The sequence below is a fragment of the Cornus florida genome, unplaced genomic scaffold (assembly GCF_030987335.1).
Source record: "Cornus florida cultivar Cherokee Brave unplaced genomic scaffold, ASM3098733v1 CherokeeBrave_3.0.0_Hap2_Chr05, whole genome shotgun sequence".
Lineage (NCBI taxonomy): Eukaryota > Viridiplantae > Streptophyta > Magnoliopsida > Cornales > Cornaceae > Cornus > Cornus florida.
The window spans coordinates 83,419,893-83,433,416 of record NW_026775575.1 but is presented as its reverse complement, the minus strand read 5'-3'; the positions used below and the strand labels follow the sequence as shown (position 1 = coordinate 83,433,416).

The window sequence follows — 13,524 nt, the reverse complement described above, 5'->3', positions numbered from 1 at the left end:
ATGGGCTGAAGTAGAGATATATATGAGTGGGTATACATCGTTAACCAACATCTTAAGTTTTAATAGGTAAATGAATAAAATTTAATACATTTTTAATACATTTATACAATTTGGTTAAAGAAAAAAATTACAGGACAATTTTTATTTTATTAGATTTGAATTTTCGAAGGAAGACTAAAATGAATTTTTAATAGAAGATTTTCAAGTTCTTTGAAATCGCCATATTTGTATGTAGATTTGTTTTTGTGCAAACTCAAATTACATAAACAAACAAGTTTTGATTGAGTCCTTCTGCACAAGTAAAACCTAAAAATTCATAGGACTTAAATACGGAGTAATTAAATTAGTAATAAAGAATAGATTTGAGATGATTTATATATATATATATAGATTAAATAAAAAACGAAAAAAAAAGGAACAGCAAAGAACCACAATAATGCCTAGCAATTCCTAGGAGACTAATTAAATAAATTAAAAAAGTATTTATAAAACTTATTTTTTTTATAAAAAAAAATCTTGCAAACTCATTGGGTAATGATTAACAGCATCATAAATCAGAATAGAAATCTTTCTCGTACACAGAATTTTGAATGCTGTGTCAGAAGGTGTCCTAAGATTTTCTGATTTCATCACCTTGATGATGCAACCCAGAACAACTTTACCCCAAAATTACTTGTAAAAATAAAATAAAAAGTATGAATAAATCAAAGGTTTATTAGAGGAATAAATCACATGAAATTGATCATCGCACTCCGCTTGATTGATGATTCCTCATATTGATCCCCCTTTATATAAACATACATATATAACTGCATATATATACACACATACGTGTGTGTGTGTGTTATGACATAGGTAGAGCCTGAAAATCATTGCCACCAAATCTAATTTTTTCTGTGAGGTTCAAATAAAAGAGAGGCTGGATATCATAATTTATAGCGATGGATTTGAAACCCTAGATACAGCTTAGCGAACTAAACGCAAGTAACTTGGGTGTTTGGTTATAGTAGCGAGGCTGTCCTCGACCAAGTCATTCCTTGTTTGGTTAATATATGTACATTCACATAGTTTACACCAATTACAACCAAACAGATCATCCATGTAATAACCATAATGCAACATATTACATTGTATTTTATAATTAAATTGAAAATTTAATGTCACGTAATTATTACATTTTTGAATTAAAAAATTTTCTTATCATTGCATTGTTTAACACCTAACCTAAAATCACACATAAAAATCTTGAGTCCATCCAAAAGTATAAGTTTTTCAATGTTAAATTTGTAAGTTACTTTTTGTATCTTGAATTTTAATTTTTATTGAACTAATATATAAAATTCGTTAAAAATATAGCCTATTACTCATTATTAGTGCTATTAAAATAGGGTATTAGAAATTGGATACTATAAAATTAAGCATAAGTATGTACTATCACACTCAAACTCGCACAATAACTATTGTTAGCCTATACGTCCACTATTGTACCAAAGCTTTTTTAAAAATAGGTAAAAGAAATATATATACTCTATACATCCACTATTGTTCATCCTTGGTAATATTTTTGGAATGATTGCATAATTAATTCGTGGTTTAAAATGACTTTATAGTAAGAGTGTGGCAAAGAAAATTATGAAAAAGCTGAGCCATTATCAATGACTATTTCATAGTTTTAAGCCTCTTTTGTTGGGCCTAAAAATTTGGGCCTATTTTTGTTGGGCCATTATTTTTTTACTTCTTTGGGCTAATATTTTGGGCCGTTTGTGAAGCCTAGATTGCTGGGCTTCCTTTTGCCCATTATGAGGCACACTGTACCTTACTAGTAGTGTGCCTGGTAAATTAATGTAAGTTACTGTATGTTATGTATAAATTGCTTTAACGTTTGAAGGAAAAAAAAAAAAAAAAAAAAAGGTGTTCTATTTGGAATCTCAATATTTCCAGGTCTCAAAATCTTGGTTTTCTTCGGGCAATTCACAAGTTTAACAGCAATAGAGATGATTTTTTTTTTTTTCAAAAAAGAAATAAAATAGAATGCTCATTTGGTTTATCTGGAAGTAATGCTATGTTCGATAAGAAAGAAAAATAATTGAATGGAAGGTAGGGAAGAAGGGATGGATAAGAAATCCATAGGAAAGAGATTATGCATTTCATTTTTTTTATTCGGTTGGATAGAAGAGAAGAGAAGAGAAGACAAGACAAGAAACTAATAATTTATTATGTTCATTAAAAGAGAAAGAAATATAAAGTTTTAATTGTTTTTACCATTATATCCGGCCAATAATATTTATAATGTTGTAACATGTGATAGAATTGTAATTTAAAACTTCTTTAATTTAGGATAATATTTAATTTAAAACTTCTATAATAATCCACTTGTCTTCCATCATTTCTTCGTCTTTTCATTTTTTTTCTTCTTATATCAACTTTATCAAACAAAGAAAGTTCGTTCATTCCTTTCTATTTTCACTCCACACCCCTTAATTCCTTCCCTCTTACCGCACATAACATAAAGCAATGTTTTTGCCTTGAACCGCAAATACAATAGTATTTGATTTTACCACAGTAATTAATTTGCGGGTGCAGCACATCAAATTGCGGCTTTGAACATCATCTCAAAGGCGTTCTCGATGCATGACTTGAACTTATGTGGATCCATGAAGCCTTTTTCCATCCCCACGGAAACTCTCAATGTTCCCGCATAACTCATCATTGTTACCGAAAGACTCTGCAAATTCACACACTTCTCAATGTTCCCGCATAACTCACCATTATTACTGAAAGACCCTGCAAATTCACACACTTTGTTACAATTACTACGTACATTTGATCAATTAGTCAAGTTCTTTAGTAAAGATTATCAAACAAACTTTACTCTTAATGTAACTCGTCACATTTAAATGTTAACAGTGACAGTTGTAGCTGTGAGAATAACGCGACTGTTACTAGCATTCTTCATGTTAATTAATATATCAGGATAAAAATACATGTGCATGCACAATGTACCTGTGGAGCACCGGCCACATTAAAGTAAAAGCCTTTAATGGGATGATTAGCCAAAGCCATCCGTTCCACAGGGCCAATCAAATTTGAGATTGCCATGCAGGAGTTCCTTAGCATGCTATGAATATATCTGGCCGTTGCCTGTAACACCAAATTCGTCATAGGTATTTTCCAACTCTGGCAACAGGCACACTCATTAATTTGTTAAATTGAAAAAATATTTAAAATCAATATTATAAGCAATGCTACAATTATCGTGTGGTGTCACACAAAGTCATGAACTCATGCTATGTGAGACACCCGATAGTCAGGTTTCGTCAATTATAAATTTTTCAATACTATGCATTTTTACCTCAGGGCCTTAAAATTTTCGGAGTGTCTCTAAAAGTCTACCGATGAGATGAACAACTGTAGAGTTTCTTTTCCTCTTGATTAATTGATGTGTAGCCAAGAAAAAATTGAGAGGGTCTGGTTGCTCAGAATTGGATAGGGTGGGAATGGGCACATGCAAGAATGCGAATTGGTTACCCCATGTCTTATCAGTATCATTTCGGACCATCTCGTCAACGGACTTGATCCACCAATTGCTCTAGTGTTGAGCAACACTAGTGCTGTTGAATGTGAATTGCTTACCTCATCTTGGCTTGTTGCTTGCATGTATAACCGAGTTCCATAAAATATTATCCCACAAGCACATCATTTATCGTCTGTTCAAAATTAAAAAATAAAATAATAATAATAATAATAATAACGTAATTCTTATATTTTTAAGAACAAGTCTCTCACGAAGAAATTTTCACCATGAGTTTGTACCTTCATTCATTGAATTGATTAGATGATGTCAGTCAACTAATCCAGTAGGAAAGGGTGTAAGTTCACAGTGAAAGCAACTTGATTATAATTTTTTATTTTTTTAACAGATATATTTAACATATGAAATTTCAAAAAGGAAACAAAAAAGAAAGCAAGCATGCCAAAGTTTTAAGTAATTTGTAACTAAAAGCTTAAAAAATTTATAGTTTACCACTTCAAGATTGGCCTTAATTTGTTTGATGCGATCAAGAGAAAATGTCATCGTTGTTATAGCAATTGTCTTGAACTCCATTCCATCACCACCAGACCGGATCGGTGTCCGATCATCTTCCACCAAACTACTCTTCAGAATGCTCCATCCAAAATCAAAGACCGTGTTGATGAGCCCGGAGAATATCCGAGGCAGTTGCCAGAAAATGTTGTCGCAGTCACCCTCTAATTTTGTGTTCGATTGGCGGGAAGGGAATGTTAAAGGAAGAGAAGGATCATCAGCTCTTTGTAGACAAGAAAGGAAAGCACCCACCAGAGAAAAGCCATCTCCAAGTGCATGGTGAAGCTTGAAAATAATATTTCCAGCTGCATTGCTTGTGGGGTACTTAATTATATGAATTTCCCACAATGGTCTGCTCTGTGGAAGTTGATCCATGGCCATCTCTGATAGATAGTCTGTTGGGATTTGTATGCCCTGGCATAGTAAATTCCTGTTTGGATTAAAGTGACATATGTTCCTGAAGTTTCTGAAATATTTATGTTTTATACAATTGGTGAATTCAATGTATTATGTTTCGATTCATTATAGAATTGATAGTGTCCATTTGATTACAAGAGATATTTATATATATGTATGTGATGGCAATCAATGCATGATATATAAATAGTAATCATAAATAGTTCATAGTCGGTAATTATGGATGGACTCATAATTAATTAAGATTTGAACTGGATCCGCGTTAGGTTGAGATATATTGCGAGAGTTATCGTACGCAATTGCTCCCTATCACTGTCATGGCATTTGACTCTTAAGCATGAGAAAAGTATAAACTCTTTTATTAATTAATAATTACTTTGATTTGTTCGGCGGATTCTTCGGGATCCTTAGACCGACACTTTGGGTAGTTATGTAATTAATAGTTAGAGGGTTATATTTTTAATATTTGCATCATTGCTACTTGTATTTATTTTGTATTGATTATGGTTGATCACAAAGTAAATTCGAAGGCCTTCGTGTGTTTTTAGACAAAATGATTTATTATATATTTATTTATTTAAATTATTATTTTTGTCAAACAAATGTTTTATTGTGATCGAGCCAGAAATAATCAAAGGTATCAAAATAAATATATTAATTAAGTAGTCGGATTGATGGCTTTATTTATTCGATAACTAATTATGCATAGAGGGGTCAAAGTGTAATATTGACTTAGAGGTTATTTATTATTTAATTGGAGTTCAATTAATTTCTTTTAGTGGAGTAGAAATTAATTTATGAATTAATTGAATTGGGTCCGTGGACCGGGCCAATTATTAATTCATTGTAGCCAATAAAATAATAGGCCCAATGGATTCTCACTCATAGCCCAACTTGATATTGGAATCATATTAGATTTGAGACATGTAAATTAGAGATTGAGAAGGATTCGTTGTTTCCTTTTCTTTACCTTTATGTTGCCTATAAATATACATGGTTTATGTATATTTTAGGGGTGATTTTTAGAAGAAGGAAAAAGGAATTTATTTTCTCTCTCTAGAAAATTAGGGTTTAGTGTTCTCATCTAATGGAGGCTCCCACAAGCCTAGTTTTCCAAGGTCATTCATGGAGGCTTATAAGTGATTCCTAAAGGCAAGACCATTCATTACCAAGAAGATGGAGATCCATGAAAAAGGTGTCTAGCAAAAGGGATCTACAATAAGTGAGAACATTCACTTTAGAGGAGAGATCTAAGGTTTACTCAAACCTTGATGTAAGTATTCAATCTTTTAATTGAATGATACATCATGTTTTATTTTTGCATAAAACTTGTCTCTATGTGATGAATCAAGATCTATGAATTAAAATCCCTCGAAAAGTTTTTAAAACTAGCACGTTTCCCAACATAGTCATCAATGTACTCATCAAAAGATTCAGGTGACATTGCAGGTGGGAAAATAGGGACATTAACATGGTCTTCTAAATTCACTTCCACTTTTCTCTATTTCTTTACTCCATTTTTCTCTCCAACCTGTCCAAACATCATGATAAAATTGTTACATTGTTAGTCACACTTCTAAACGGGAAAAGGCTCAAATTAAAATTAGTAAAATTGAAGAAAATAAAAAAATTAAGTAAATGTTTTAAGTTACTTTTCTTCAATTTTATCAATTTCAATTCCAAGTTTGAATTCTATAGAACTGAACATAAACTAAATACAATTGAGAGGACACGACAAAAATGATTAGAAAGTTAACCAAATCAAAGTTCATCTTAAACTAGTAACATGGCTTCTTTTTTTTTTCTTTTTTTTCTTTTTTAGTACCAACACATATTTCACAAATTGTTCCTCCAACTCTTCCTCCCAATATGTTAGTGTTTTCGGTAGATCTTGGAGTTTCAGGCTTCGAACCTCTACACCTTTACATCTATTAATTTAACTTCTAACACTTCTTCTCTTAACTCTCTCTCTCTCTCTCTCTATATATATATATATAAAACATAACTTCTACAAAATGACTCATGCTTTCCAAAATTATTAGTACGACCCCACTTTGTACTTTGTCTCAAATAAAAAATATCAATCAATCAATCTCTCTCTCTCTCCCCCCCCTCTCTTTCTCTCTCTCTTTCTCTCTCTCTCTCTCTCTATATATATATATATATATATATATATATATATATATATATATATATATATATATATATACTCATTTTAAAAATACAATAACTAGAAAAATTTAGCTAAATCCGAGTTTGATTCATCCATTAACAAAATTTTTGTAAAATTTGGTTGTCTTCCTATAATACTTAAAAACATGAAAAATAAGGCCTATACGATAAAATTTGGCTGAAAAATAATGTATGTCGCGAACAAAACTGGTGAGCGTTGATAGTTGGCCTGATTATGATAGATGGCCTGATTACAATTCTTTGCATTGTAATTAAGTTTCTATATATTTGTCATATTAATTGGAATAAAAGATTATATTAATATGTTTAATTTGCATTTTCTGAAACAAATTCCCAACTCCATCCCAATAGAATTGGTGAGAAAAAATTAAAGACTCTGTGTAGTCTAATGGTACCTCCATGCCTTCCAAAATAGGAGGGATAAAAATTGGTTAAATATGTCAATTTTTTTTTTTAAAAAAAACATCATTTACTAGAGAAACACTTTCAATCCCTTGTCGTAAAATGAATTAATAAGGCTTTATTATTTTGCACTTTCTTAATTTTCTGAGACTCACCAAAGGTGAAACATGAACTTAAATAGTGTACATGATTTGGAATAATTATGTGCATTCAAAGTTTTAAAATCATTCGAGAATCCAAAGTAGTTAGTGAATGGTTTGTTTTTTACTTTAAAATACATATATGTTATAAAAATAAAATCCTAAGCATATTTTTCCCATAATAACATGTAAAAGCTAGCAAGAGCGAGTGTGAGATGCTAGCAAGAGTGAGCATGAGATGCTAGCAAGAGCGAGTGTGAGATGCTAGCACGAGGGAGTGTGAGGTGCTAGCAAGAGCGAGTGTGAGGTGTTAGCAAGAGCGAGTGTGGGGTACTAGAAAGAGCGAGTGCGAGATGCTAGCATGAGCGAGCGCGAGATGCTAGCAAGAGCGAGTGCGAGAGAGTGCGAGGTGCTAGCAAGATCGAGTACGAGAGAGTGCGAGGTGTTAGCAAGAGCGAGCGTGAGATGCTAGTAAGAGCGAGTGTGAGGTGCTAGCAAGAGTGAGTGCGAGCGAGTGTGAGGTGCTAGCAAGAGCGAGTATGAGATGCTAGCAAGATCGAGTACGAGAGAGTGCGAGGTGCTAGCAAGAGCGAGTGCGAGGTGCTAGAAAGAGCGAGCGCGAGATGCTAGCGAGCGTGAGATGTTATTAAGAGCGAGTGTGAGATGCTAGCATGAGCGAGTGTGAGTTGCTAGTAAGCGCGAGTGTGAGGTGCTAGCGAGGTGCTAGCAAGCGCGAGCGTGAGGTGCTAGCAAGAGCGAATGTGAGATGCTAGTGAGCGTAAAATGCTATTAAGAGCGAGTGTGAGATGCTAGCACGAACGAGTGTGAATGTTAGCAAACGCGAGTGTGAGGAACTAGTAAGAGTGAGTGTGAGATACTAGCAAGAGCAAGTGTGAGGTGCTAGCAAGAGCGAGTGCGAGGTGCTAGCAAGAGCAAGTGTGAGATGCTAACGAGCGAGTGAGACGCTAGCAAACGCAAGTATGAGGTGCTAGCAAGAGCGAGTGTGACGTGCTAGCAAGAGCGAGCGTAAGGTGCTAGTAAGAGTGAGTGTAAGGTGCTAGCTAGAGCAAATGTGAGATGCTAGCGAGCGTGAGATGCTAGCAAGAGCGAGTGCAAGGTTCTAGCAAGAGCAAATGTGAGATGCTAACAAGAATGAGTGTGAGGTGCTAGCAAGAGCGAGTGCGAGGTGCTAGCAAGAGCGAGTGTGAGATGCTAGCACGAGTGAGCGTGAGATGCTAGCAAGAGCGAGCGTGAGATGCTAGCATAAGCCAGTGCGAGGTGCTAGCAAGAGCGAGTGTGAAGTGCTAGCAAAAGCGAGTGTGAGATGCTAGCGAGCGTGATATGCTAGCAAGAGCGAGTGTGGGATGCTAGCACGAGCGAGTGTGGGATACTAGCAAGTGCGAGTGTGAGGTGCTAGCAAGAGCGAGTGTGAGGTACTAGTAAGAGCCAGTGTGAGATGCTAGCAAGAGCGAGTGTGAGGTACTAGTAAAAGTGAGCATGAGATGCTAGCACGAGCGAGTGTGAGGTGCTAGCAAGAGCGAGTGCGAGTGTGAAGTGCTAGCAAGAGCGAACGAGTGCGAGGTGCTAGCAAGAGCGAGCATGAAATGCTAGCAAGAGCGAATGTGAGGTGCTAGCAAGAGCGAGTGTAAGAGAATGCGAGGTGCTAGGAAGAACGAGTGTGAGATGCTAGCAAGAGCGAGTGTGAGATTATGCAAGAACGAGTGTGAGGTGCTAGCATGAGTGAGAGTGAGGTGCTAGCAAGAGCGAAAGTGAGGTGCTAGTAAGTGCGAGTGCGAGGTGCTAGCAAGAGCGAGTGTGAGATGCTAGCGAGCGTGAGGTGCTAGCAAGAGCGAGTGTGAGATGCTAGCATGAGTGAGTGTGAGATGCTAGCAAGCGCGAGTGTGAGGTGCTAGCAAGAGCGAGCGAGTGCGAGTGCGAGGTGCTAGCAAGAGCGAGCGTGAGATGCTAGCAAGAGCGAGTGTGAGATTCTAGCACGAGCGAGTGGGAGGTGCTAGCAAGAGCGAGTATGAGATGCTAGCACGAACGAGTGTGAGATGCTGGCAAGTGCTAGTGTGAGGTGTTAGCAAGAGCGAGTGTGAGATGCTAGCAAGTGCGAATGTGAGGTGCTAGCAAGAGCGAGTGGGAGGTGCTAGCAAGAGCGAGCATGAGATGCTAGCAAGAGCGAGTGCGAGCGAGCGCGAGGTGATAACAAGAGCGAGCGTGAGATGCTAACAAGAGCGAGTGCGAGGTGCTAGCAAGAGCGAGCGTGAGTGTGAGATGCTAGTAAGAGCGAGCGTGAGATGCTAGCAAGAGCGAATGTGAGGTGCTAGCACGAGCAAGAGTGAGGTGTTAGCAAGAGCGAGAGTGAGGCACTAGCAAGAGCGAGAGTGAGGCACTAGCAAGAGTGAGTGCGAGGTGCTAGCAAAAGCGAGTGTGAGATGCTATCGAGCCTGAGATGCTAGCAAGAGCGAGTGTGAGATGCTAGCACGAGTGAGTGTGAGATGCTAGCAAGAGCGAGCGAGTACGAGTGTGAGGTGGTAGCAAGAGCGAGCGAGTACGAGTGTGAGGTGCTAGCACGAGCGAGCGTGAGGTGCTAGCACGAGCGAGTGTGGGGTGTTAGCAAGAGCGAGTGTGAGATGCTAGCAAGTGCGAGCATGAGATACTAGCAAGTGTGAGTGTGAGGTGCTAGTAAGAGCCAGCGTGAGATGCTAGTAAGAGCCAGCGTGAGATGCTAGCAAGAGCGAGCGTGAGAGAGTGCGAGGTGCTAGCAAGAACGAGTACGAGAGAGTGCAAGGTGTTAGCAAGAGCGAGCGTGAGATGCTAGCAAGAGCGAGTGCGAGGTGCTAGCAAGAGCGAGTGTGAGATGTTAGCAAGCGAGGGTGTGAGGTGCTAACACGAGCAGTGTGCTCGTAGGTGGGAAACTTAGGTAAGATAAGTTGTGTCTATTGTGCAGACTACTTGTCTTAGCTGTCTTGAGCCGTGTGTTCACAGGTGGTAGACTTAGGTAAGATAAGTTGAGTCTATTGTGTAGACTACTTGTTTTAGCTGTCTTGAGCCGTGTGCTCACTGGTAGTAGACTTAGGCACAGAGCTATAATTATATCAGATGTAACTAAGCAACTCTGCAAAAAAAGAGAAGGTTGATAGTGATAAAGAAATGATTTGAAGCTACACGGGTATAGTGAAATACTAATAAATAAATTCTTGATTGATCAATTGGCAGCATTATGTCCTTTTGACATGTAGTTGTAGAGAGGAAGCCTTAAAATTTTCACTGAAGCATTGTGTAAGCTTTTCAATCAATCACTATTGAGATAATGATGAAAATATAATAGATACTTTAAGCATGGTAGTAGTAGATTACATTGATAGAAATTGTTGCTCCTGAAATGAGGTATATATATTTGGGCCATACACATAATGGCTTAAATATATGTGCACAGAAGACAAATATATGGGTAGAACAAAATTTTAAAGTGAGTGGTCAAAAATACATGTATGTATAGATGAGCAGTGGGGTAGTGTAAACGACAAAGAAGAAGTAGACACACAGGTTGGCTCAATGGGGCCAAAGCAGCCGGAGATGCTTAAATTTATGTTTAGTCACCCATGCAATTGCCAGATTTAGCTTCATGGATGAAAGTAATGATGTACTATGCCAAAGGTGTGTTGGCCGTTTGAGAAATATTGGTGTGAGACATGACCATGAGCAGCATGTAGCTCGATATTATTAGGCTAATGCAAATCGTGTCACAAATATGTGCATCAGTATAAAGAAAAAGCGGAGAAATAAGAGCATGAGTTTTAGAGCAATATCACCAGTGTTGGGGTGGTGAGTGAAGTTGCGAACCCATACAGAGGACGTTCTAACCTCATCGGCTAGTCGCCTCAGTCCATCGACTTTGTGTTGATATCCCCAGTAGAGTCGCCAAATTGTGGGGGTTCGTTTTCGTAACACAATAAAATACATATAAATGGTGATATCATACACAAATCTGAGTGATTCAGAGAACATTATAGAATTCGAGGTGGACTGAGAGAGGTGGAAGCCCAAGCAAACTTGAGAGAGAGAGAGAAAGAGGATGGCAGTATACTAAACATCATTGACTCCCTTGATAAATGTTTAAGGGTTGTGAAGACAACCAATAAGAGAGAGGCTTATAGCTCTCAATGTCTAGGAGGTGTTTTCCTCCCTTGTTTACTATACCCCTCTTGGCCTTGGAACACTTCCTTCTATAGGCCAGGTGAGAGGTTGGATGATGTCATTGGATGACATCACATATGAATTAATTAATATAATAGTTAAAATAAATAAATATCTCAAATAATTATAAAGTTATATTAAAATGAGGTTGATAATTGCGGGAGTCAAAATGGAATTTCTCTCTCTGCAAGTCAGGTCGAAGGTCAACTCGACGAGCCCTGAACTTTAGCCACCAAACCAAGTACCTCTCGGATCCCAGGTAATCCTGAGTCCTACACCCAACTCAAGTCTTTAAGTCTTCGCTCTTCTGTTCAAAGTATGATGATAACGTGGTAAATGTCACGTATCTTTGACTTTTGACCACTTGATTTGTGGGCAGTCGTTGTTGATGTGGCGTAGTCTGTTGGCTATTTAACCAAGCTATGTGGTCTTTGTTGATAATGTGGCGTAGTTCTTTGACTGTTTGACCAAGCTATGTGGGCTGTGGGCTAACATACATATTTTGGACACCTACAAAAAAAAAAAAAAAAACAACACACAAGATTAAATAGGACATGCAGTATTCATGACTCATCCGTTTCATGTTATATTAATAATCTTTTCCTTTTTTTTTTTTTTTTTTTTTGAAAGGTATAATCCTTTCCTATTTGTAGCAAAGAAACGCTCATAGTCGTGTGACTATGGAATGGGGTCTTGAATGGAGGCAACATATATGCATGCTAAGAAGTAAAATCCCATTGATGAGTGAGAAGAGGTAAGCTAGTCGGAAAAATGGAAAGCAAATATGAAAAGTATACCAGAAAAGAAAGCACACACACATGCACGAGAGAGAGAGAGAGAGAGAGTACCATGATGGAGGAAAAGCGCGGGTTAATTGGTAAGAAGACATCCTCAAGCAGTGACATAGTTAGCGAGTCGTCAAAAGCGGGGATTTCGAATTCCAAAACGGCAATGATACAGAGCGATAACACCGAGCTGTTGAGGTACTGTGAGGAAGGACTCACTGGCTCTGATTCTACTTCTTCCTCAAACTCCATTGCAAATTTTTTTATTCACAAGCTAGTATGGTTCATACTAACTACTACTAGTGGTGGCTGCCATTTATATAGGGGTATTAAATGTTAATAAAAAAGGCCTAAGAAAATTCCAAATAAGTTGATGTACCCCAAAGTTTGTATTTGTAACACGTACTATATACATTATACATTTTAACTATATAGTGTAGACAATTAATTTCAGAAGATATGTTGCAAAATTGGTACTCTTTGAAGGGAGAGGATCCCGGTCTGTTTTTGAATGGTTACCCAAGAGACACGTGACAGTTCCAAACACATGGAACCAAAAAGCCAGGGTAGAAATCCTCCACCTACACCTAACTTTACTTTAGTAAAGTTATTATTTTTAGTAATTATTATTATTTTTAGAATATCCCAGTATATGCAGCAGCAGAATCCGTAAATGGATATGTCTAGAAATGACCAAGCCAAGCTTGATGCTCCATCTTGGTCATAAAAAGAAATGGAAATATTTAAACTTCCTTAAATGAAGCATAAATTAGACATTTCATTGATCACTCACTGTCAGACCTTTTGACATCTGGAAATATAAATACACATAAAACCAAGGGTTTGTTTAGAAACAAAATAAATTAAATAGAACCAGCAGGCGGTACCAAGCCCCTACTTCTCAAAGAGAGGTAAGGGGTTCGAGTCTCAATTGAGGCATGGATATGTGAGTACCCAACTAGGAAAAAAAAAAAAATTAAATAAAGGTAAACATTTACGTATATAAAACAGTTTTCTCTACTATTTAGTATTTTAATTAATTGATAATCTTATTTATTTTTATTTTTATAATTTTTAGGGAGTTTAATTTTAGGTTTTTAATTTCCTTCTACCATTAGTTTCCTTTACAATTTTAGGGTTTCATTTATTATAAATATGATGTACTGCCAGAGCATAAAGAAATAAAATAAATTTTATCAACATATTATCATACTCCTCTTCGAATTTTCTCTTTCTTGTGGATTTAGGGTTACCACCACTTGTGGATTTAAGGTAACCTTCGTTTCTTCTGGACGTTTAA

At 36.9% G+C, this 13,524-nt stretch overlaps 1 non-coding gene and 1 pseudogene across 1 annotated transcript; both read right to left on the bottom strand.

Moving 5' to 3' along the window:
• Window positions 1-547: 547 nt before the first annotated feature.
• LOC132310931 (small nucleolar RNA snoR31/Z110/Z27) lies at window positions 548-641 on the bottom strand. The gene has a single exon (XR_009482761.1). It is a non-coding gene; the product is annotated as a small nucleolar RNA snoR31/Z110/Z27 (small nucleolar RNA).
• Window positions 642-3,361: 2,720 nt separating this feature from the next.
• On the bottom strand, window positions 3,362-12,476 carry LOC132309576 (wax ester synthase/diacylglycerol acyltransferase 4-like; annotated as a pseudogene).
• Between the last annotated feature and the right edge of the window lie 1,048 nt (window positions 12,477-13,524).